At 43.4% G+C, this 26,567-nt stretch overlaps 1 protein-coding gene and 1 non-coding gene across 2 annotated transcripts in view; one reads left to right on the top strand and one right to left on the bottom strand.

Annotated features, from left to right (window-relative positions):
• The window catches only part of MYO16 (myosin XVI), a 527,889-nt gene that overhangs the window by 475,038 nt on the left and 26,284 nt on the right, over window positions 1-26,567 (bottom strand). The window lies entirely within an intron of this gene.
• Window positions 19,004-19,122, top strand: LOC114116728 (5S ribosomal RNA). The gene has a single exon (XR_003590556.1). It is a non-coding gene; the product is annotated as a 5S ribosomal RNA (ribosomal RNA).

The following is a 26,567-nucleotide window of genomic DNA, read 5'->3' as shown; positions in this document are numbered from 1 at the left end:
GAAATCCTGACAGTTTTCCCTTGAAGATCAAAACAAGACAAGGACGTCCGCTCCTACCACTTCTATTCATGGTAATGGACTTTCTAGCCAGGAGAGTCGGGCAGTAAAAGGAAGTAACAGGCACCCAGCCTGGAAATGAAAAATAAAACTACCTCAATCAACAAAGACATGCTCTTGCATATAGAAAACTCAAGAAACCTGCACCAAAAAAATCTTTAAGAGCGAATAACTGAAATGAGCAAGTTTGCTGAGCACAAGATCAACCTTCAAAAATCAATTACGTTTCTGTGCACTAATAATGAACACATCAAAATGAAATTGGGAAACATTTATTTACAGTAGCAACGAAAATAGTGAAAACACTCAGGAGTAATTACACAGGAATTTACAAGTAGCCAACTTTGTTTTCAAAGACAAAACAGCACTGGAGAAATCCCTGGGTGTTCTTCGCACGCCTGCGCTGGTGTGAGGTGTAAGCCTACAAGGCTGCTCCTCCTCTACTCCTCCATGGCCTGCAGGTGTGAGCCTTTTAACATATGTTTCACTCTCAGCATACTACTAACGAACACCTTAAATCACAATTCACTGCCACACTCCTGATTAGTCTCTTATTTCGGAATTTCTCAAGTCAGCTTCACTCAGGAACCTGAACTTCCGCAGTGTCTCCCCGCCCTGGCACAGGTTTGCTGTTTCCCGCTCTCCACAGTTCACCAACCTTGACAGTTCTGTCTTGATCTCCTCCCGGGGCTAATCCTCGGTTCTGAGCCATCCTCTGATGTTCCTGCTTTCATCTCCACCAGATCCTCTTATCCTTAACCGGTGAGCCAATTCCTAGACTTCCACAGTTCACAGAGATTCAGTCATCAAAGAAGTATTTTCTCAGAGCCTGAAGAAAAAAAACGCGATATACAGCAAAACTCCTTGCCTCGTTCTCTCTCTTTTTTCCACCTTTTACCAGTATTAAAATCTGAAACAATCAGATCTGGACTTGCTTCACTTGTACTGCCACCAAAACCCAAAATTACAACAACCTGTCAGTGTCAGCTTCGGCCTCCTAAGAACGCCTTTGATAAATGCATTGTCCACAAAGCTAACTTGAAGCAAGCGTCCAATAGACCCAAGAGATGTTTTAATTCAAAATAATGGCCCTCTCATAGGAAACCCCTAATCTCAGCACAAAATCACTGAAGAGCTTAGCTGCAAGACAGAATAACATCCATGAGACCAGGGCTCCTCACCATAACAATGCCATTTGTAATCATGAACAGATTGGATCCTTCTCAATTTTTTCAATTTCCCTCAAGTCCTGAATTAAAGAAGTCTTCCATGTATTATTATCTCGGACATATACACTGACTTGGGGGAACCTACAAAGTATTTCAGACTCTTGTACTCAAAACAGGCAACTAAGTACAAACTCTAGCTTTAATTGTTAGCTTCCCAGGCCCATCTGGCTTTGTTTGGGAAGCACAGCACACTTTTAAAGAAGAAGTAATACCAATTCTTCAAAAAACTTTCAAAAAATGAAAGATGAGAAAATGTTGCCAACTCATTCTATGAGACCAGTATTACCAAAACCAAGTAGATATCACAAGAAAACTATAGACAAATGTTTTAAGAATATAGCTGCAAAGAATCCTCATCAAAATAAAAGCATTTGAACTTTAGGAACAGATGAAAACAACCATACACCATTTATCCCAGAAACGCAAAGTTGGTTTAACATGTGAAAAGAAGTCCATGCAACACACCACATTAATAGTATAAGAGACAAAAGCCATACGGTCATTGCAATAGATACAGAGAAGCATTTAATATTGTTAAAAACACTTAACAAAGAAGCGAAGGAAATTTCTTCAACATAATAAAGGCATTCACAAAAAACGTAGGGCTAGCATCATATTTAATGATAAAAGCCTTAAAGCTTTCCCTTGAAGATCAAAACAAGACAAGGATGTCTGCTCTTACCACTTCTATTCAATACTAGAATGCAGGTTCCAGCCAGGATTATTAGACAATTAAAAAAAAAATAGGTTTCCAGACTGGAAAGGAAGAAGAAAAACTATTTCTATCAACAAAATGCATCCTCTTGTATAAAGAAAATCCTAAGAAAGCCATACAAAAAAAAAATCTATTAGAACTAAAAGCTGAATTTAGCAAGTTTTCAGGATATGAAATCAACATACAAAAATCAATTCCATTTCTGTGCACTAATAATGAACAAGCCAAAATAAAATTAAGAAACCTATTTAAAATAGCAACAAAAATAGTGAAAATGCTTAGAAATAAATATGACAGAAGTTCAAGATTTGTACAATCAAACTTGCAAAATATTGCCGAAACTAGAGACTGTATAAATGGATAATCCATATTCATCAATGGAAAGTCAAAGTATTATTAAGATGGCAATATTCCCCAGAATTATCGACAATGATTCAACACAAATCCTATCAAATTTTAGCAGACTTTTGTGAAAAAATTTGTAAGCTGATCATAAAAGTTATATGAAAAGGCAGAAGACCCAGAGTAGCCAAGACAATCTTAAAAAAAGAACATTAGAGAGCTCACGAAGGTATGGTTTTTCCAGGAGTCATGCACAGATGTGAGAGCTGGACCACAAGGTAGACGAGCACCAAAGAACAGATGCTTTCACACTGTGATGTTGGAGAACACTCTTGAGAGTCTCTTGGACTGCAAGGAGATCCAACCAGTCCACCCCAAAGGAAATCAGCCCTGAACATTCACTGGAAGGACTGATGCTGAAGCTGAAGCTCCAATACTTTGGCCACCTGGTGCAAAGAGCCGACCCATTGGAAAAGACCCTGATGCTGGGAAAGACTGAGGGCAGGAGGAGAAGTGGGTGACAGAGGATGAGACGGTTGGATAGCATCACCAATTCAATGAATAGGAGCTTGACCAAACTCTGGAAGATTCTGAAGGACAGAGAAGTCCAGTGTGCTATAGTCCATGGGGTCACAAAGTGTCGGACATGACTTAGTGACCAGTGGTGGTGGTTGAGTTGCTAAGTTGAGCCCAACTCTTACGACTTCATGGACTGTAGCCCACCAGGCCCCTCTGTCCATGGGATTCCCCAGGCAAGAATACTGGAGTGGGTTGCCATTTCCTTCTCCAGGGGATCTTCCCGACCCAGGAATCGAATCCCAGTCTACTGCATTGCGGGCAGACTCTTTACCAACTGAGCTACAAGGGAAGCCCAAGGGAAGACTTAACAACTAGACAACAATAACAGAAAGCTCACATTGACAATTTCAAACTGACTGAACGGTGACAACAATCAAGACACTGTGGTCATGGGATAAGGACCAGAGTCCATAAATAAACCCTTACATTTATGGTCCGTTAAATTTTGACAAGGGTACAAATAGGAAAGAATAACATTTTTAATAAATGATGCTGAAAAGCTTAGTATCCCCATACTGTGAAAGTCGCTCAGTCGTGTCCGACTCTTTGCGACCCCATGGACTATAGAGTCTATGGAATTCTCCAGGCCAGAATGCCGGAGTGGGTAGCCTTTCCCTTCTCCAGGGGATCTTCCCAACCCAGGGATTGAACCCAGGTCTCCTGCATTGCAGACAGATTGTTTACCAGCCAAATGACAAGGGAAGCCCAGTATCCCTACAGAATAAAGAATAGAGACGGACCCCTGACTTAACACTATAAAGAAAAATTATCTCAAAATGGATCACAGACTCAGAGACCTGAAAAATAGTGTGGTTCTGCCGACATATGCAGCTCACACCATTTGCAACACATCGCACAGGCTCGGAGGTACCTTATATGGTCCCTGCTGATCAGAGATGGGTCCCCTGACCAGTTCCCTGGATGTCACAGCAAACCACACTGTCTAAATATTCCTGAGCATGTTCTGTCAACATCGGTCCATTAAAGACCAATAACAACAACCAAAAAAATCCATGAACCAGCACTGGTCCATCTAAGTGTGCCAAATTACTATCACGATTGTCTAAAACGTCATTTTTAAATGCAAGTACCCCAAGCAGCATACATAGTAATCCTCCTAGAAATGGAGCTCATTGCTAATAAATTGTCACACCCTTAAAATCCACAGCAAATGGCATGCCAATGGGTACCATGGCAGTGATTTCAAAGTGAATAATCCCTTTTTCTATACTTCTGATCTATTCTTATGTTCTCTGACACTCAAAGTACTTTCTGTGAAAAAGTTTACTTGGGCAAATAAAACTGGAATGTTGATTACAGAGGCCAGATTCAGAAATGCTCTCAAGATATTGATGGAGTGAGGTTGTGTTTAGAAACATTTCTCTTGTCTCCTGAGATTCCATTTTGAATACTGCTGATGTGGTACCTTCATACCAGAAAATATACCATTATTCTAAAAGTAACTTGGTACCAGAGGTTGTTTGTTTTGTTTTGTTTTGTTTTTTTTCATTTACTTGCTTGAATGACTTGTCTTATTTAGTATTTTGAATATGCATTTTTCCTAAGTCTGGGTGCTCAGAGCTCTAAATGGATTTACACATAAGAAACAGGTAATAGCATTTATATAGAAACATAACTACGAGAGTACAAGGTAAAATTTGATTTACAGTATCACATTCATGGGCCAGTGTTTCAAATCAGTATTGATCAGGAAGCAAAGGGGAACATATTTTATAATACGTCACCTCAATCTGAATTAAAAAACACATATCTTTTCGTAAGAAAAATCAGTGGATCCACCTAGAACTGTTAGAAAGTCATAACATGCTGGAAGCATTGTTTTAGTTTAGAGAGTTCCATTTTATTGCCCAAGGAGAAATGCATCATCAGCAAGGGTTTTGCCAGGATCTGGCAAACGCTGCCCTTGGAAGACTATGCCAAGAGAAAGGAAGAGAGCAAATATTGGTTTCTGTTATGTAAACAAGTCATGCTCTTCTGTTCTCCAAGTTGAACTAGTGGAAAGTAGACAGCTCTTAGCATGGACTGGGCCCCTGGGGTTAGCCATGTTCTCACTGCAAACTGATCATGCCTGGTAAGTACATTTTGTTAATGTGAACCACATTGAATAGAGGCATTTCAGTAATTACCACGTAACAGATCTTTCTCGGTTCCTTTCTGCTTCTGCAACCTTATGAGGAGACAAAGCCGAGTATGTATTATAAGTAAGAAATGAAAGAAAGCAAAGCACATCCATTTTATCAGATTACCTGAAATAAGCCATTTATCATAAAGATTACATTGACCAAGTTCAAGACCTATTTCATACCTAGAATAGCACTATGTAATAACTGCATGCTAGAAATGAGTGCTAAGCACAATTCAGTAATATGTCATGGGAATATATAATTTTTATAAAGCCTTACCATGGGCTCCTTAAATACTAAAATAGCAAACCTTTTATTTTTTCCCTTATTTAGACTACTTACATGTTACATCTATTCAATGTAAAACGGAATTTACATCTTACAAATGTTATCTAAAAATAAAAACATACAATAACGACTTCCATTTACATTTTCTAAAAAGTCATTTCTCTAAACATGTTCATCTAAACCGAGCAAATAAAAGCAGCTTGACATCAAGGATATATAACTTATAGGATTCATCTCAAATATAAAATTCTGCTTTAGATATCCAAATTTAGATGAGTGAACACAAATTTAGTGTTACCTGAAATAACTGCAGAGCATTTATAAAGAGCATAAAATTTCCATAATACACTTAATTTTCAAACATCATTTTACTAGAATATCCAAAGTAAATATTTAACATCATATTCAGCATGTCTATATAATTTAAAATGCAGTTTCCTACCAGAAATGTTATCCTGACAAATTTGGCTTGAGCGTATTCCCGTGTACAACTGAATCAATTTCACACTTACTCACCTCCCTGTCTCTGGGAGGTGGTCCATTCACTGGCTTGATATTGCCATGGCAACTCTGCGACATGGTAACATGCCAGCCAAGCTCTGCTCTTACAGCCCCAGTATATAGTGAACTGCCTCATGCAAATAGCATCACTGAGCCTTTATAGGCGGGTCTTTTCCACTCTTAGCCTGTTATTTTAAAATTGATATTTTAACGCCTACTAAAGATAATTCAGCACTAGGAAAGCAAATGTAAGGTTACTTCTTTTTGTGAGAGAATGTGTGTTGGGGGGCATATCTAAAATTTTCTAAAAGCCCTCATGAAAAGAAGCTGAGCTCACTTGTATTATCACTGTGACAGGTGTGTGAGAGGACCTGTCGTTTACCCGAACAATGTTTAAGTCACTCGTGTTCAGGGTGAATCACAGGTCACTATATTATACTTTCAAATAAAAGGCAGTTCTCTAAAGTGATGGTGGTACTGCTCCTTGTTTTTCTTACAGGGTCTTTCTGGAATGTGTGTTTGTATTGCTTTACTAGGACGGTCGGAGCAAGGCGCCACAAACTGGGTGGGTGGAAGCAACAGAACAGGATTCTCTGGCAGTTGGTGAGGCCAGACGTCCCGATTCGAGGGGCGCGCAGGGCGGTACACCAGGGGAGGCTCTCCCACGCCTTCCTCTCGGCTCCTGGCGGCTGCCTCGCCCTCGTTCACCCTCAGTCTGCAGCAGCGCCGCCCCACGCCCTGGCTCTGACTTCCCGGGGCTCTCTTCCCTCTCCGCGTCTGTGTCTCTCACCAAGACACGGGTCGCGTGAGGGCTTCCCTAGGGACTCACCTTGGGGCTTCCTAGGTGGTATGTAAAGAGCCCGCCCGCCAACGCAGCAGACTTAAGAGATGACAGTTCGATTCCTAGGTCAGGAAGATCCCCTGGAGGAGGAAATGGCAACCTGCTCCAGTATCCTTGCCTGGAGAATCCCATGGACGGAGCAGCCTGGGGGGCTACGGTCCAGGGGGTCACAAAACAGTCAGAGACGACGGAAGCCACTGAGCACGCACGCATCTTCATGAACTACGTCTTCGAACACTCCACTTCCAACTGAAGTCACATGCAGAGAGGGAGGGGCATTGGATTTCAACAGCTTGGTGGCGCGGGGAAAACAAATTCAACCCGCCGCGGCGCTGCTGAAGGAACGTTTCACAAAGTGCAGAAGGGCCAAAGGCCTCCTCAGGCCCTGCCTCATCCATCCGTGCAGACAGGCAGCGCTAAACGGCGCTCGCCAGCAGGGGGACAGTGAGAAAACGACTCAGCACGTGCCAAGGGACCCGAGGCGACGCCTGCCTTGGACGCTGCGCTCTTCCCTGGCATCTCGCTGCGCTCCAGGGCATCACTGGGGTCTCCGAAGCAGGTTCCCACCCACTTAGGCACTCAGGGGGCAGAGGAGCCAGAGGGAGGGGCCGGCCCTGCCATCTGGTGCTGGGAACCACCCACCCCGCCCCCCCCCCCGCCGCGCCCGAGGGCACAGCATTCATAATCCATCCGCGAAGCAGGGCTGGCGGTGGTTTTGGCAGGACAACGATGAACGCATACCCCGCTCACGTCCCTCACACACATTTCCTGACACCCCACGAAGCAGAGCCTTCCCTCTGCCTTTCTGCCCACAGCTGCTAATTTCTTTCGAGAAGACCCCCGTGGCTGGACCCTCACTCAGGACATAAGGCCCCCAGCAGCAACTTCACCCTGATTCACAGGGGAGCTCAGGAAACAGGACCAAGGATGCTCAAGGTCACCGGGAGTCTTCTCGAAAAGGCAAGCAGGCGGGAGACCAGGGACTTGTCCTAAAGAAAAATTCTGTGGGAGCCCGGAGTTCAGCAGGAATCACCCAAGTCAGTTGGACCCCAAAATAAAACCGGCAAATTGGCACAATGAACACTCTGAATAGAAGAGAAGGGAAGCCACTGGTTTATGACACCGGGCATCGTTATCTTTGCTAGGAGAGTAACTCAAGCCCTCTTTGTGGAAAACTGAAATCACAGTATTTTTTTGTTGTTGTTTAATTTCACTGCAGCAAAGCTCCTAATATTTGGAATCCCTCTTTAAGAAAATGACAGTAAGACTTCAATAAAAGATTGCCTTAATTATTCTCAAGGAATGCTGGTGGTTGGCTGCTAGATTTAGTCTAATATCATGCAGCCCTACTATGTGATACGTGTGTGTGTGTCTTTCATTTATCTATGTGCTTATCTATCTGTATATTTGTATCAGTCAGTTCAGTCACTCAGTCGTGTCCGACTCTTTGTGACCTCATGAATCACAGCACGCCAGGCCTCCCTGTCCATCACCAACTCCCGGAGTTCACTCAGACTCACGTCCATCGAGTCAGTGATGCCATCCAGCCATCTCATCCTCGGTCGTCACCTTTTCCTCCTGCCCCCAATCCCTCCCAGCATCAGGGTCTTTTCCAATGAGTCAACTCTTCTTGTGAAGTGGCCAAAGTAATGGAGTTTCAGCTTTAGCATCAGTCCTTCCAATGAACACCCAGGGCTGATCTCCTTTAGGATAGACTGGTCGGATCTCCTTGTAGTCCAAGGGGCTCTCAAGAGTCTTCTCCAAAACCACAGTTCAAAAACATCAATTCTTCAGCACTCAGCTTTCTTCACAGTCCAACTCTCACATCCATACATGGCCACTGAAAAAACCATGGCCTTGACTAGACGGACCTTTGTTGGCAAAGTAATGTCTCTGCTTTTCAATATGCTATCTAGGTTGGTCATAAATTTCCTTCCAAGGAGTAAGCATCTTTTAATTTCATGGCTGCAGTCACCATCTGCAGTAATTTTGGAGCCCCAAAAACAAAGTCTGACACTGTTTCCACTGTTTCCCCATCTATTTCCCATGAAATGATGGGACCAGATGCCATGATCTTCATTTCCTGAATGCTGAGCTTTAAGCCAACTTTTCACTCTCCTCTTTCACTTTCATCAAGAGGCATTTTGGTTCCTCTTCACTTTCTGCCATAAGGGTGGTGTCATCTGCATATCTGAGGTTATTGATATTTCTCCCGGCAATCTTGATTCCAGCTTGTGCTTCTTCCAGCCCAGCATTTCTCATGATGTACTCTGCATAGAAGTTAAATAAGCAGGGTGACAATATAAAGCCTTGATGTACTCCTTTTCCTATTTGGAACCAGTCTGTTGTTCCATGTCCAGTTCTGACTGTTGCTTCCTGACCCAGATATAGGTTTCTCAAGAGGCAGGTCAGGTGGTCTGGTATGCCCATTTCTTTCAGAATTTTCTACAGTTTATTGTGATCCACCCAAAGGCTTTGGCATAGTCAGTAAAGCAGAAATAGATGTTTTTCTGGAACTCTCTTGCTTTTTCCATGATCCAGTGGATGTTGGCAATTTGATCTCTGGTTCCTCTGCCTTTTCTAAAACCAGCTTGAACATCTGGAAGTTCACAGTTCACATATTGCTTAAGCCTAGCTTGGAGAATTTTGAGCATTACTTTACTAGTGTGTGAGATGAGTGCAATTGTGCAGTAGTTTGAGCATTCTTTGGCATTGCCTTTCTTTGGGATTGGAATGAAAGCTGACATTTTCCAGTCCTGTGGCCATTGCTGAGTTTTCCAAATTTGCTGGCATATTGAGTGCAGCACTTTCACAGCATCATCTTTCAGGATTTGAAACAGCTCAACTGGAATTCCATCACCTCCACTAGCCTTGTTCATAGTGATGCTTTCTAAGGCCCACTTGACTTCACATTCCAGGATGTCTAGATATTCAATTTTAGACATGCTGCTAATCACACACTAGCAATAAAGTTAAATGAGAGAAAATGCACATGTAGCACTCACGTTTTTACTGGCATAATTCCTTTGGCCTTTAAAAGAGATTGCTGAATAAGCAAGCGTTGCAGCTCTTTCTTTTGAAGAATTTGTTAACCCAGTCTATTTAAATAATTGAAAACTTCTATAAAGTTTATTCTATGTTTTAGAATAAACATAACTTTTTTCACTCTGAGGACAGAAATCAATAGCAATAATCCCCAACTGCAGGTAAACTACAATGGACTTGTTCAAACTGTGAGACCAGTTTAATGGGTAGCAATCAGCATTGTTAGTAGACTTGAAAATATCAGAGTCTGTCTCATGGAGTGAGACAAATATTGCTTTGTGTAACTTTTTTTTTTCCCAGTTGTAAGCTACGGTTACAAGTGTCTATGTACATGTGTGTGGGGTAGTTTGGCGCAGCACTAATAACATTACCTAATGTGTATCATGGTTAAAAAAAAGTCTGAAAGCCACTACCTCTCAGGGACATGCCCATTGTGCTTGTACCTGGCAGATATGACCTGAGGTCAGCTAACCTGTGTTCCTGTGACTTTATTCAACTTTGAGCTTTAATTGACAATGACCACTTGATGAAAGTCTGTTGAATGCTGAAGAAATGGTTTAACATTTAAAGACCTTTTTTAAAGAATAACCAATTGATTAGCAATGACTTCAATACTTGCTAGATGTCCAATGATAGCAAATAAAATAGAATATATAAATTAGACAGCTTTACAGTCTGAGAAGGGCTACCCTCGTGGGTCAGATGATAAAGAATCCGCCTGCAATGCAGGAGACCCAGGTTTGATCCCCGGGTCAGAGAGATTCCCTGGAGAAGGAAATATCAACCTACTCCAGTATTCTTGCCTGGACAGAGAAATCCCATGGACAGAGGAGCCTGGAGGACTATAGCCAAGGGGTCGCAAAGAATCAGACATGACTGAGCCACTAACATGGGCTGAGAAGGTGGCTTTCATTAGATAATACCCTGATCTCTTCTCTCATAAAAGACCATCACAGAAGATGAACTGAGGCACCTCATTTTCAGATTCAAGATGGTAAAGGCAGACTGGAGAAGCAAGTAGAATCTGCAAAACATTAAAATCTCCCGGAAGCAGACAGTAGTAAGATAACGACTAATACTCAGAGAAGATGGCAAAAATAACAACTTAGAACGGGGAGCCAAGATAATAAAGGTAGCCACTCAAAGAAGGGATCAACACTCTGTGACAGGCATTTATAGAAAAGATTGGAAGACAGCACATACCTCGAATGTCTGCCTTTGGTTAAAGAAAAGCAAAAGAAAAAGACCCAAGGAAAGAAGTCAAATAATGATAATAAAAGATTCGGGTAGCATGACAGGGCAGTATCACAGAAGAAATATTTCAGGAAGGAAAAGTAACGCCATAGTGCACGATTTCCGCAATTGTTGGCAAGTCAAGAGAGCACGGATCTTGATCCACGAAGAGTATAAAATAAAGAGAGAATGAAAGTGAAAAGAAGGTGAGAGTCGCTCAGTCATGTCAGACTCTTTGCGACCCCATGGACTACAGAGTCCAAGGAATTCTCCAGGCCAGAATACTGGAGTGGGAACCCTTTCTCTTTCCCAGGGGATCTTTCCAACCCAGGGATCGATCCCAGGTCTCCCACACTGCAGGTGGATTCTTTACCAGCTGAACCACAAGGGAAGCCCAAGAATACTGGAGTGGGTAGCCTATCCTTTCTCCAGTGGATCTTCCCAACCCAGGAATCGAACCAGGGTCTCCTGCATTGCAGGTGGATTCTTCACCAACTGAGCTCTCAGGAAAAACCAAAGAGAATACTTGCCCCCAGATGTAGAGATCCCCCCACCCCGCTAAGCTTCACAAGGCACGTGAAGGAAACCAACGACCCCGTGAGAGCTCGGCTGCTGTGGGACACTAAGGACTGGCTTCATCCTCTTTCTCGGGCACTAAAGTCGTCAGCCGCAGACAACAGGGGGCAGCGAGGGTGGGGAGGACAGCCGTGTGGTGACCTAGTCCACGGGGCAGCTGAGAGGACGGAGCCAGGAACATGCACAAGGTGCCCCTTGCGATTTCTTAACCTGTTGGCGAAGGGCACAGTCTTGAACTAGAACCAGCATATTTGCATCTGGGAGTGGGAGCCAAATACAGAAAAACTTCGCTATCAAACCCACCACTTCATACTACCCCAGCCTGGGATAACTCAGAATGCCAGCAGACACAAGACAAAGTTGCTGCCCAGAGTCTTCCCAGTCCAACGTGAGAGAGCAAAGCAGCGCGTGTGAAATTACAGTCAATCGTAATTAAATACTGCCGCAGACAGAGGCAGAAGAAGCATTGTCTCCTGGACTTCCGGTCCACACTGGAGGCTCCTGGATGCTTCCGATGGGAAGAGAAGCAAGATCAGACCTTGAGGGTGAATGAAAAGTAGCCTTGGAAATGGAAGGTAGATAGATAGAGAGGGGCGTAGGTCATGGAGACACACTCTCATGTGAGGCTAGAGCCAGGCAGCATTGGAGGTGATGCATTTGAGAAAGTGTGGTGGCTGAGACAGTAACGAATCTGCCAGCAGTGTGAGGGGCCTGGGTTTGATCCTTGGTTGGGAAGATCCCCTGGAGAAGGAAATGGCAACCCACTCCAGTATTCTTGCCTGAAGAGGAGCCTAGCGGGTTACAGTCCATGGGGCGGCAAAGAGTTGGACACAACTGAGTGAATAATGCTTTTGACTTTTATTTGGAAACATTTAATTCAGATTGAAGGACAAGACATATGAACAGGCTGCACAAAGTCTTGTAAAAATAGTTCAATGTAAAGTGCAGGCAAGTTGCTATTTCGTGAGATAAAGGCAACTGGCAAGGGAATGTGTACACAGAAAAGTGCTCAGCACAGGCAGAACCCAGGAGAGGGGCGGGGAGCTGTGAGACATGCCAGGACACACGGGATAAATACAAACAGGTGCCAACAAGTAGGAGTGTTGTCTGAAGACAGCACGATGGCAGGACCGCACTGCGATCTTGTCACTTCTGCGATGAGAGCTCTGTCCCCCGAGGGGGCCACCCACCCGTGACACTAAGGATGCTCTTTTTTTGACCACATGTGTGGTCTAGGCCCTAGAAAAGCAGAGAAAGCCCACATCTGACGGTAGGTTGATGAGCGAGCCCCGGCTGTGGCCGGGTAAACCTGTTCTCCAAAACGGGACGCGTGTGACATCAGCCCAGGAAGCCTTATATCCACAGGCCCCTGGTTTGGCCCTCAATCTGGGTGCATAACCACACCATCACCATCATCAGCTTGTCCCGCGATTCAAGGGGTACATATGGGCCTCCAGCTGCCCGACCCTATTGTATACACATTCCCGCACCCAACTCTTCCGCCAGCTCTTGCTGCGTGTTCCAAATTAAGTTAGTGGCATTTTAATTGGGTGAGCTTTTCTGTTCCTGTGACCCCTGGGACAGCCTGGCCGCTGGTGCCTCTGGAAGCTACTACCTCAGGATCATTCCCCCAACAAGAGTATCCTTGAGGAAACCACTGGGAACTCAGCGTGCTTGGACTATTAGATGTTAGCTGTGAAGTGGCCAGAGAGAAGCTGAGAAAAACAAGACAGGCATCAAATCATAAGGCTTATCTACAAAGCTTCAGGGTGAAGAAGGGTGAAGAATTTATCCCTTCGGCAACGCCAAAACCTAGAAAGATTTCACAAGAGCAAAAATGGGATGATGTGTGACACGCTTCCGGGAGAACTATCGAGCACGAAAAGGAAGGAACCAGACTCGAGGAAGAAGCACCAGTCAGGATGGTCACATACAACAGCAGTAGGAAATAGACAAGCCGCAGTGCTGGCTGACCTGTGCAGCCTTGGGCGATGATGAGAAAACAGACTCAAGAGGGGGCGAGAGAGCAAGACCAGGTGCCAGGAGGACGGAGAAGGCTGCAGTCACAGCCAGACAGGACCAGCTGCTGCTTTGTGGAGTAAAAAACGGCAGCTGATTTGGAAGGCAGGGGGCTGGGTGATGAGTTCGCTCTCTGACCCAGGGAGCTAGCCACAGGATGGGGTCCGCTAGGTTGTGGTGTAGATGCATCTGAAACTTAGGAGAAAGACTCGGACGGAAGAGTAAATAAGGAAGTGACCTGGAAGAAGGGCAAGATGAACCCAAGGAAACAGCTGCAATCGTCCCAGGGGACTGTGTAGTATGAAAACAGAGACAGAAGAGAAGGCTTTTTCAGTACCCCGATATTTAAGAAAAGTACAGATAAAAATAGCCACGTGAAGAGAAGGGAAGCATGAGCTGCTCCATCACAGGTGACAGTGTGATTTTGGCATTTATACAAAAGGCAAATAAGAAGTTTCAGGAAAAAGGCCCAAGAACAGTGCTAAGCGCTGCCCAGCATGCACTTCCCGATTCTGTATTTATCAAATGCATAGAACGTTAGATTCCTCTTTAATCATGCAGTATGGCTGTGGATGCCATATTTCTCTTTGAGACAAAGTCTCAGAGAACAGGTTAACACAGATGGAAACAGAAGAAAAGAGAAAACTAATGGAATGTTCTTCCCCCAAATGCAAGAATTCATTTTCAAAGCATTAGCAACTTTTTTTAATTGAAAAAGCAAATTTAGAAGAGAGAGATGGCTCTGGTAAGCATAATAAAATAAAGACAAATGGTGATCATTACTTTCCTCTTTCAGTTTAGTTTATTACTATTGCAGACCCACAGACATTACAATTTTAATAAATCTCTAAGTGCTATAAATGATTCAATGGTGTTTGCTTTAGTTAAAAGTCACGGCAGAGTATACAGGGCAGCTCTAACATCACCAGCTTGGGTTTTCTATTTAAAGTTGGGTTCGTAACTCTAGCAGGTGAGAGAAAAGCTATTTTTATACTTTCTTTAAAGAACCCCCAAATTCCTCACTCTGGTCCAAGGTGTGAAGTCGAAGGAAAGCGTAGACATCACTCGGAGGATAATTTTCTGACGTCACTCGAGCGTGCGTGCTCCGCATCTTTGCCCACAAGTTACGGGTTGGGAGTTAAACGCTCAAGGGCACAGCAGAGCTGGGCAACCAAGCAACTGCAAAGACTTTTGTTCCCTTCGAGACTCTGCACAGTTGCCAACAGGCTGACGCCACTGGCAGCGGCACCCCTAGACCTCTGTCAAACGGCAGATGGGGGGGCCCGGTGTCGCCAGTGACTGGACCGTCCCTGAAGACGGCTGTCTCGCCTCACAGCTCACGTGTTCTCTGGCCGGCCCGTCGGCAATCGAGGCTGGGACCGAACAAAGACAGTGAGACGGTGTGCCAGCCAGCTGGCCCCGTCAGCACCCCGGTGGTGAAACGGAGCTGGGTTCCTTTCCAACAGCATGGGAGAACATCAGAGGCAGAAAGCCTAAGCATCTTGCCCGGGCAGGGACCACAGTGCCTGCAAGAAATGCGAGCCCATGGCTGCTTCTTCTGCTTCACATTATTACCAAAACTAGCTTTCCTTTCAGGTCAGACTTGTCCCAAGTTTTTAAACCAAGATTTTATATTTTTAGAGAAGACTCTTGAGAGTCCCCTGGACTGCAAGGAGATCCAACCAGTCCATCCTAGAGGAAATCAACCCAGAATATTCATTGGAAGGGCTGATGCTAAAGCTGAAGCTCCAGTACTATGCCCACCTGATGTGAAAAGCCGACTCATTTGAAAAGACCCTGATGCTGGGAAAGATTGAAGGCAGGAGGAGAAGCGGGTGACAGAGGATGAGATGGTTGGATGGCATCACCGACTCAATGGACACGAGTCTAAGAAAACACCAGGAGATAGTGGAGGACAGAGGAGCCTGGTGAGCTGGAGACTATGCAGTCGCAGAGTCAGACACAACTTAGTGTCTTAACAACAACATTCATTTATTGATTTTTGGCTGTGCCTTGTGGGATCCTAGTTCCCTGAGCAGGGATCGAACCCAGGCCCTCAGCAGTGAAAGTGCGGAGTTCTAACCACTGGACTGGAAGGGAATTCCCACAGAGCAGCTTTAGATCCACATAAATTTGAGGGGAAGGTACAGAGGCCTCCCGCGTGCCCCCTGCTCCCACAGTGCACAGCACCCCCTAGTATCAGGATCCCCCAGAGGGGACATTTGTTACAAATGATGAACCTGCATGGACACATCATAGGCATCCAAAGTTTATAGTTTACGTTACAGTCTGCTCTTGGTGTCTACCGTCTGTGGGTTTGGACAGATGTATAAAGACGCTTACCCATGTTTATCCACCATAATAGAATCATGCAGAGGATTTTCACTGCCCTAAAAATCCTCTTTGATCTGTCTATTCACACCCACTCCCAACTCTTAGCAACCACTGATCTTTTTACTGTCTCAATAGTTTTGATTCTTCCAGAAGGTCATACAGTTATTAACAAAATCACATAGTATGTAGCCTTCCAAAATTGGCTTCTTTCACTTAGTAACATGCTTTTAAGGTTATGTGTGTGTATGTGTAATTGAAATAGCATTTTAGAAAAGCATAAAATTGTTAGCTTACTTATAGACTATACATTAGATAACATAAGATAAAACACTATTAGGCTAAAGATTATATTATGTAAAAGATAATTCACCATGAGTTATGTCTCAAAATATAAACAAAGACACCTTTCATGCTGAGGTCTTCTAGGCCAAGAGAAATTTTATTTTTAGCATGCTAAATGCTTTCAAGGTAAGCAGATGAGCTAAAATTCATAATTTGAATAAGTAATATTTAATTTCTCACTAATAACTATAGACCTCTTGGTTGATAAAATCCTCAAACACATATCAGAATTTACTAAAATGCAATATTAGTTTCTGAAAAGGTCTCTGACTTTCCCAGCAAGACTGGAAATCTGCGTGAGGATAATATAAAATCTGACCAAACAAAAACCGGCTGACAGCAAATGAATTGGAACCAATAAGTAATCATCATACCTTATCATTTAATCTTTGCAAGAAACAAGACAGATATTCTGGGCCATTCTCAGCCAACAAAAACAACCATTTAAAATCCTGATTTCTATTATAGGGTGTACTTGGCATTGGAAGCACTGTCATGATGTAGCCGGCATTCTGATTGATTACCTCTTTACCATTTTCTCCCAAATGAAATGCATCATTGTTGATACAGCGCATGTATGTAACTGCATGGGTGCACACACACGGATAGCAACATCACGTGCACACATTTCCGGCAGAACCTGGCCTCACTCAAGAACGTAACAAGGGTACGTTTAGTCTTTCAAAAGTTTCCAGTGGAAATAGGCAGTTTCAACATTGCAGTTACCTACATTTTACGCGAGATTGCGCTAATTGGAATGAAAATAAAGCATAATTATTCCATAGAAATATAAACAAAGTTCTTAATTGATAAGCGAGGCATGGATAGCTCTTTAAAGACACAAACTTACTACAGACACTACACGGCATCCTTCTGCACCTTAAGTCTCTCACCCACGTCCTGTTTGTTTGATTTTTTATGCCAAGCATGAATCATGTCAGGAGTGGTGGGAGGATTTATGTAAATACTAGATAACTTTTCTTTCCTGCAAAACATACTTTTTGTATAGAACCTCTTTTCTTTCTTTCTCATCTTACAGAAGTACTTTCACACACAGGATGGCCAAGGCAAAGGAGACACAGAAGTTAAGCAGGCTGGGGAGCCTTCAAGGTCCATATGGAATTAAACTGCTTGTTGGCCTACTGCCACCAGAGCTTCCCCCCAGAGAATGGAGAACAGGACCTTGGCTAACTGACCACCGGAAGGAATGTAGGCATTGGAATTCCTTGCCCGTTCTATAGCACTAACCCACCCTAATGTAACGAGTTACAACAATTAATGAGCTCCCAAGAAACTTTACTTGCTCACTTGAATCTGAAAGACTCAAGAGGACAGCCAAAGGAGGGGTATTAATTAAACCCCCCCCATTATCCCCATCATCCCCAACATCATCATCCCTCATATCATCATTGTCCCCAGCATCACGTCACTGCCTTTATTATCAACTCCACTGTGCCATCACCAACATCATAATCACCAACATCATAATCACCACCTTCATCACCACCGTCTTCCTGTATCACAGCAGCGTTACAGCAGTGAACACTTCTAAGCTGATTTTTATCATTTGAATACATCATTTTCCATCAAAACAAGCTTGCAAAAAAAAAAAACACCACAATTTTTTTTTAAAGATTACTTCATGTATTTCACATAGGAAGACAACTTGGGCTTAGATCAGTGAGGACGCTAAGGGGCCTGCTAACACCTTCTGTTTGAAGGTAACAAACCCGTTTTCAACCTAAACTTTCTGACGACTCAGGACTCATTCCTCAAAACCATGCTGTCTCTCAGAAGGCATAGACAAAGTGGTATCTGAACTAGAAGGCATGATGCAAAAAGTGATCTGAACCAGAAGTAGAGGATGGGGCCTGCCCTCGTGACTCAGTCTGGACACTGAAGAGTCCCGCTTGTTTAAATTCTGTTAGCCAAAGCTGCTCGTGCAGGCATGGAAACCTGACCCACCTCGGCACGTGTATGGCTGACCGGTGGACAACCGATGCCTAATGACGTCATGGCACACCCTTTATTCATCCATTTACCAGTTTTACTGTTAAGCTCCTGGACGACACTGTATTCTGTGCTCTACATCTTTACAGCTGCTGGAGTCCACTGTGCTGCTCTTGGGAATAACAGAATAAAGATCCAGTAAGTGACCCCCTGAATATCCCAAAAGGTGTGCGTCTCTTCCCAGCTCTGTGTTCAGTAACGTTCAGTAACGTCAAACTCCGTCATGTCAGCACCTTGAAACCCGCCAAAGTAAGACTATACATACTTCAGACACTAGGAAGTGCTACTCTCAGGGTCCCCTCCAGCCCTGGGAAGAGTCAGCTATTAAACACGATGGACGTTGCTGCCTGCAGGCACAGGTGAGACGGCAAGAGCCTCTATTCAACAGCCCCGCATTTTGCTCTGAGCCCTAAGCGACGCTGAACCCAGCTCCGATTTCCGCTTTCGGTCTTTATTCTGGAGAATGATGCTTTCCAGTTGCCAACCTCGTGTGAATTCTCTCTTGAGTTATTTGAAAACCAGTTTTGACGTGGGGACTGAAAACACAAAATTCTATTATTTTGCTGAAACATAAAAATGAGGTAAGAAGTGGAAACACAAGGCCTCACCTCTATCGATGGGTCTGTGTTGCACTGATGTTGCGGTAAGAGAAATAAAGACTCTGGCATCTTGCGCACTAAGCTCTGAAGATCTCAATTATCAGTCAAGTGCTCTGGCTGTGAGGATTATCTCTGCTAAACATTCCGAGGTCTACGGCCATACCACCCTGAACGCGCCCGATCTTGTCTGATCTCAGAAGCTAAGCAGGGTCGGGCCTGGTTAGTACTTGGATGGGAGACCGCCTGGGATTACCAGGTGCTGTAGGCTTTTGGGGCTTCCCTTGTAGTTCAGTCAGTAAAGAATCTGCCTGCAGTGTAGGAGACCCGGGGAACATTCCGAGAGCAAATGAGGGGAGTAAATATCTAGCACTGGTAAGAGCCAGCAAGCTTTATAATAACCTACATTTGGAACTGTGTGTGCATGTGTGTGTGTGTTGGCGGGGGAGGGGGAGGTCTGAGATAAAGCTATTCTCCAATCTATTACATTGCCAAGTTATACACTTTACAAGGTCCTCCTGATGTTTTAACGCGCTTCAACTAAACGCCCTAGAAAAGCCGACTTTGGGAAGAGCCCCCAACAGAGGCGGGCTTCCCCGAAGGCTCAGCAGTAAAGAATTCACCTGCAGTGCTGGAAATGTGGGTTGGAGTCCCGGCTTGGGAAGATCCCATGGAGGAGGAAAATTTCATGGACGGAGGAGCCTGGCAGGCCACAGTCCTTGGGGTCACAAAGAGGACTGAAGGCCTAAGCACACAAGCCCCTCAAGAGGGCAGTTTCCATTTTCATAGGCAAAACACCAGAATAAAAAACAGGCAGCTGACCGCGGGGGCCACAGACTCGAGACACAGCGCAAAGGGCTTCAGGCCAGCAGTGACCTCTGCCCCTAGAACCCTAGTGTCATCCAGAGGCCACTCCTCCCCAGGCACGTCTAGCTGGGCCGGATCTCACTTTCGTCTCTACCCCATTTTCACATGCAGAACACACTCAGGCCTGCGTGTCTCGTAATCACGAGGCTCTGGCTCACACAGAGCAGTGGGGCCCAGCCTAGCTGAAACGGAGTCATGCCACCATGACCAGGGTCCCAATCTCAACATCACGGCAACCTTGACCTTCAGGAACTAGAGCACATTGAGAAATCATTATCCACACATTCTCACATTGGGTCCTCATAGAAACTATGAGGGAGGCACCTCCAGTTCACAAAAGCTAAAACAGTCTGAGCACAGGGATGGTGACTGCAGCCATGAAATTAAAAGACCCTTGCTCCTTGGAAGAAAAACTGTGACAAACCTAGATACATCATGTTAAAAAGCAGAGACCTTACTTGGCCAACAAAGGTCCATATAGTCAAAACTATGGTTTTTCCAGTAGTCATGTATGGATGTGAGAGTTGGACCATAAAGAAGGCTGAGCACCAAAGAACTGATGCTTTTGAACTGTGGTGTTGGAGAAGACTCTTGAGAGTCTCCTGGACTGCAAGGAGATCCAACCAGTCCATCCTTAAGGAAATTGGTCCTGAATATTCACTGGAAAGACTGATGCTGAAGCTCCAATACTTTGGCCACCTGATGTGAAGAGCCGAATCATTAGAAAGGACCGTGAAGCTGGGAAAGACTGAAGGCAGGAGGAGAAGGGGATGACAGAGGATGGGATGGTTGGATGGCATCACCGACTCAATGGACCTGAGTTTGAGCAAGCTCCAGGAGAAGGTGAAGTACAAGGAGGCCTGGCGTGCTGCAGCCCATGGGGTCACAGAGAGTCAGGCATGACTGAGAGACTGAACATCAACATCAACAGAGAAAGTGGCAAAGCTGGAACCCAAACTCGGTCCCTACCCCATGTGTCAAAGTCCCGGTCACTAGCAGGCACTGCACCAAGGTGGGCCCCAAACTCCGCTCCTGTTCAACTCCAACCTTTAGTCAAATATGACTTGACACATCCTTCTATTCTCATCTAATAGCTAAGATATTCTCATCCAATAGCTAAAATGATTGGAAATTTTCTGAAGACTTGTGTCCAAAGGGAGATTCATAGAGGGTAAGAACTGGCCTCTACATGCATCCTATAATAAATCAGATCACAAATAAGAATTTTAATTGAAACACATTAATATATCCAAGTGTCTACAAACCACTGAAATTTAATACTGTACAGTTTGGGAAATTAAAAAAATATGCTAAGGAAGGTATCATTCTCTCTTATGATAAAAAGCATTAAATGACAGCAAAACAGTTTGCCTGGTGTATTTACTTTGATTAAAGAAGAGAATCTAGGCTTCTAGTTTGCTCAAATAAAATCTTATTTTATAAAGGTATATTAGCTTTAAAATATGCCAAAATTACATACGGGGTATTATGAATTTTACAATCACAATAATCATAGATGTTGGCTGATGGTAATTAAACATTAAATATTTAAAATTTCTCTTTCTTCAAATAAATAAGTCTGAGGAATCATTCTTTATTTTATTCATTTAATAATGAATTTCCTTATATTTACCAAATATTCATTTGATGTTTTCTATAAAGAGAAGCTTGTGAATTTGATACCGAAAAATGCTTTTTATTAAAACAAGTAAGTATGATATTTTAGCATGAAATCAAGCATCTGATTTCTGGGGTAAAAGACCAAACAATATTGTATCTGCTCACAACCATCTCCAGGTAGATGTTGATGTATCATAAAGAAATCACTACATCTGTTACATAACAATAAAACCTTAACTTAACAATTAATAGCTTACTTAAAAATTAATAAAAGCATAAAATCCAGATGAGCTTCATCATAATTCTCCCAACTCACACATTTACTCCAGTCAGAGAAAACTCTTTCTCAATGTATTATTTAAAATTATAAACATAATCAATTTTCTCTTTCATACCATTATGGGATAAATTCCAATACCTTGTCAAAATATCAGTAGCAACATTTATGTAAATTTCTCTGTGTTTACTACTTTCTGGGAATTTGTAGATAAAATTTTAAAATGCTTACCCAAAGGATAAATTCGTTTATTACGCCATCTCAAGAAATATTATAGAATTTCAACCACTGAAGAAAGTCACAGAAGAAGAAGCTCCACTAACTTTCTTGTTAAGAAATAAATATTAATAGTTTAATTTAGAGTATCAGAATAGTTCCCATACTATTCTATTTCCATGTTTGTTGGAAACTTTTTCATGCTAAAATGCTGAAAAGGAAGATGAAAGAAAATGCTGAGCCCATGACTTTAAAGCAAAAAATAAAAAGTAAGGAACACAATTGCACTCATCTCACATGCTAGTAAAGTAATGCTCAAAATTCTCCAAGCCAGGCTTCAGCAATACGTGAACCGTGAACTCCCTGATGTTCAAGCTGGTTTTAGAAAAGGCAGAGGAACCAGAGATCAAATTGCCAACATCCACTGGATCATCGAAAAAGCAAGAGAGTTCCAGAAAAACATCTATTTCTGCTTTATTGACTATGTCAAAGCCTTTGACTGTGTGGATCACAATAAACTGTGGAAAATTCTGAAAGAGATGGGAATACCAGGCCACCTAACCTGCCTCTTGAGAAACCTGTATGCAGGTCAGGAAGCAACAGTTAGAACTGGACATGGAACAACAGACTGGTTCCAAATAGGAACAGGAGTACGTCAAGGCTGTATATCATCATCCTCCTTATTTAACTTCTATGCAGAGTACAGCATGAGAAACGCTGGACTGGAAGAAACACAAGCTGGAATCAAGATTGTGGGGAGAAATATCAATAACCTCAGATATGCAGATGACACCACCCTTATGGCAGAAAGTGAAGAGGAACTAAAAAGCCTCTTGATGAAAGTGAAAGAGGAGAGTGAAAAAGTTGGCTTAAAGCTCAACATTCAGAAAACAAAGATCATGGCATCTGGTCCCATCACTTCATGGGAAATAGATGGGGAAACAGTAGAAAGAGTGTCAGACTTTATTTTGGGGGGCTCCAAAATCACTGGAGACGGTGACTGCAGCCATGAAATTAAAAGACGCTTACTCCTTGGAAGAAAAGTTATGAACAACCTAGATAGTATATTCAAAAGCAGAGACATTACTTTGCTGACTAAGGTCCGCCTAGTCAAGGCTATGGTTTTTCCAGTGGTCATGTATGGATGTGAGAGTTGGACTGTGAAGAAGGCTGAGCGCCGAAGAATTGATGTGTTTGAACTGTGGTGTTGGAGAAGACTCTTGAGGGTCCTTTGGACTGCAAGGAGATCCAACCCGTGCATTCTGAAGATCAACCCTGGGATTTCTTTGGAAGGAATGATGCTAAAGCTGAAGCTCCAGAACTTTGGCCACTTCATGCAAAGAGTTGACTCATTGGAAAAGACTCTGATGCTGGGAGAGATTGGGGGCAGGAGGAGAAGGGGAAGACCGAGGATGAGATGGCTGGATGGCATCACGGACTTGATGGATGTGAGTCTGAGTGAACTCCGGGAGATGGTGATGGACAGCGAGGCCTGGCATGCTGCGATTCATAGGGTCGCAAAGAGTCGGACATGACTGAGCGACTGAACTGAAATGAACTGAAGGAACAAAACCACCTAGTAGCTAAATTGATTATTCACTGAATATTACAGTGCATTAAAAAATACATTCTTTCTAGAATACTGTGTATATGCCTATATTCATTTTAATATTCACACAAATGTATGTGTAAATATGTATAATGGATAAAAATACATAGCATAGATCACAAAGAGTTGGACATAACTGAACAACTGACGCTTTCACTTTTGGGGCTTCCCCGGTGGCTGAGATGGCAAAGAATCTGCCTTCTAATGCAGGAGACTTGGGTTCAATCCCTGGGTCAGGAAGATTGCCTGAAGGTGGTCATGGCAACCCACTCCAGTGGGTTGCTGCCTGGAGAGTTCCATGGACAGAGGAGCCTGGCGGGCTGTAGCCCATGGGGTCCCAAAGAGTCGGACACGACTGAGCGACTCACACACACACACACACACACACACAAAGGACATGTGTGAATTTTTACTTCAGCTTCCCAATTTCGACTCGAATTATCCTGTGGAAGACAGCCAGCACTAGGGCGTCATCTGAGGGTATTGAGGAACTTTCGGTTACAAGCATTCAATAATACCAATTCTCCTTTGGAAATCCTGTGGTCTTCTTGGAAAAGTCTCAGTTCATCTCAAATGAAAAGGAAAAAAAAAACAAAACAAAACAAAAACATAGCCTCTATCTTCATATTTATCTCACCGACAACTTTTCCTGATCGTCAAACTTCTACTTATCATGTGAATTTGGAATAATACAATTGAGCTTTATAATTTTAACATGTAGAACATTAAAATTCTGCTATCACTTTGTGAGACAGACGTTTCTCCTTCTTGGCCAACTGACCTGGAGCCCACATTCTTTAGAACAGTTCTGCTTCTGGAAAAACACAAAGTTGGATACACTTCTGATCCAAAGAAGCCATTTCACATTACTTCCTAAGAGAGACGCTTCAGAAACAGAGTCTTTACGACTTTCCTCTCAAGATAAAAAAGGAAACAGGTGAAGAAACGGGAATGGTATATTCCTAACTAACGAAGACATACTGCAACACCAAAACATTATATGCCTCTTTTACGTGAATGGAAAAGAAAACTCCAATTTTCTAGCCTTTAATAGAACTGAGCTTTGAACATCATTGTTTGGAACCATACAAATTATAAACAATCTCTTTCTTGTGTGATATTTTTTAAGCTCATTAATTTTCCACTGGAGGCTGGTTGTTTCAGTGTTCTCTCGGTTTCTGCCATGCATCAGCGTGAATCAGACACAGGGATACACGTATCCCCTCCCTCCTGAACTGCCCTCCTGTCTCCCACCCCATCCCGCCCCTCCAGGTTGGCACACAGCTCCTGATTGGAGCTCCCCACATCACACAGCAAATTCCCACTGGCTGGCTGTTTTACACACGGTAATGACCATGTTTCCTTGCTACTCGCTCCCCTGCCCTGTGGTGTTGGAGAAGACTCTTGAGAGTCCTTTGGACTGCAAGGAGATCCGACCTTAAGGATGGACTGAATGTCCATTGGAAGGACTGATGTTGAAACTGAAACTCCAATACTTTGGCCACCTGATACAGAGAACTGACTCATTGGAAAAGGCCCTGATGCTGGGAAAGATTGAAGGCAGCAGAAGGGGATGACAGAGGATGAGATGGTTGGATGGCATCACCGACTCAATAGACATGAGTTTGAATAAACTCCGGGAGTTAGTGATGGACAGGGAGGCTTGGCGTGCTGCAGTCCATGGGGTCACAAAGAGTCAGACACGACTGAGCGACTGAACTGAACTGAACTGAACTCCCTTACGCCACTGTGTCCATAAGTCTGTTCTCTTATGTCTGAAACTTCTTTGCGGCAAACAGGTTTATCAGGACCATCTTTCCAGACTCCATATATATGCATTAATATACAGCATCTATTTTTCTCTTTCTGATTTACTCCACTGTGTATAGTGGAGCTCTAAGCAAAGAGGAACTTTCCGTTACCATACACACTAAGGTCCATCAAGGTGTTTCTTGATCACACCAGGCTCATTTCTTTTGGATGACATCTCCAAGCCCCACTGTGAGTAAAATAAAGGCTTCTTCCAAATGGACAAGAGGAAACAATTTTCCAGTATCCTCATTTTACACAAGAGTTACTGTGATTTAACTGTTCTTCAAAATATTGGCTTTGCCACAGAGCAAAATCCACAAAAACAGGCATTCCAAATTGACGCTGCAAAGCCCTTGGCATCTCTGCCATTTATGCTGACCATTACACGACTGTGCAGATATAAAGATAAGATCCAATATTTTCTCACCTGTGTCCTTTATTACAGTCTGGTTTATGCAGAATCCAGTTCAATAACTGTGTCTGAAAGGGGATGAAGCTAGTCTTATACATACAGAAAACAAGCTGGTCGTTTCCCTAACATTTTTAATCTTTTTCTCAAGAGGTTCTGTTGATGATGTATACTTCCCCTGTCGCTGTGTGCTATTAATTTGAATTTTAGTGACAAACACTGGTTGCCTAATCCTGGAATGTCACTATCATCTTCAATGACACAAATGATCTAATAATACTCTTTGTCCAGCCCTAGACCCCCTTGAAAATTATTGGAAGGACTGATGCTAAAGCTGAAGCTCCAATACTTTGGCCACCTGAAACAAAGAACTAACTCATTGGAAAAGACCCTGATGCTGGGAAAGATTGAGGACAGGAGGAGAAGGGGACGACAGAGGATGAGATGGTTGGATGGCCTCACCGACTCATCGGACATGAGTCTGAGCAAACTCCGGGAGATGGTGAAGGACAGGGAGGCCTGGAGTGCTGCAGGCCACGAGGTCACAAAGAATCGGCCGTCACCCACTGAACAACAACAAAGGCCTCCTCAAAAAAAAGCAAGGAGAATATATGTGTATTTCCTCTTTCTAGATGACCAATGACAAAAGACAAAATAAAATATTGATCTACTCTTTGGGCTGAGCTTTCTGAGGTTTGTAACCGTCCTCTTCTCAGCTGTGAACTGAGCAAAATCAAAAATTGATTATCCCTCCCTTCTAGATCTGAGCTTCATGGATCTTCAACAGCTGACTAGTTAATTAACTACAGTAACAGAACACCAGATTAGAACTTTCTTTATAAGCCTGCCGGTAATGAACCTATTTTTCAATGTAGGAAACGTCGGCACGTGACCACTATAATATTC

The sequence above is a fragment of the Ovis aries genome, chromosome 10 (genome assembly GCF_016772045.2).
Source record: "Ovis aries strain OAR_USU_Benz2616 breed Rambouillet chromosome 10, ARS-UI_Ramb_v3.0, whole genome shotgun sequence".
In the NCBI taxonomy this organism is placed as follows: Eukaryota; Metazoa; Chordata; class Mammalia; order Artiodactyla; family Bovidae; genus Ovis; species Ovis aries.
The sequence above is the reverse complement of the archived record's forward strand: the minus strand, read 5'-3'. Positions and strand labels throughout refer to the sequence as shown.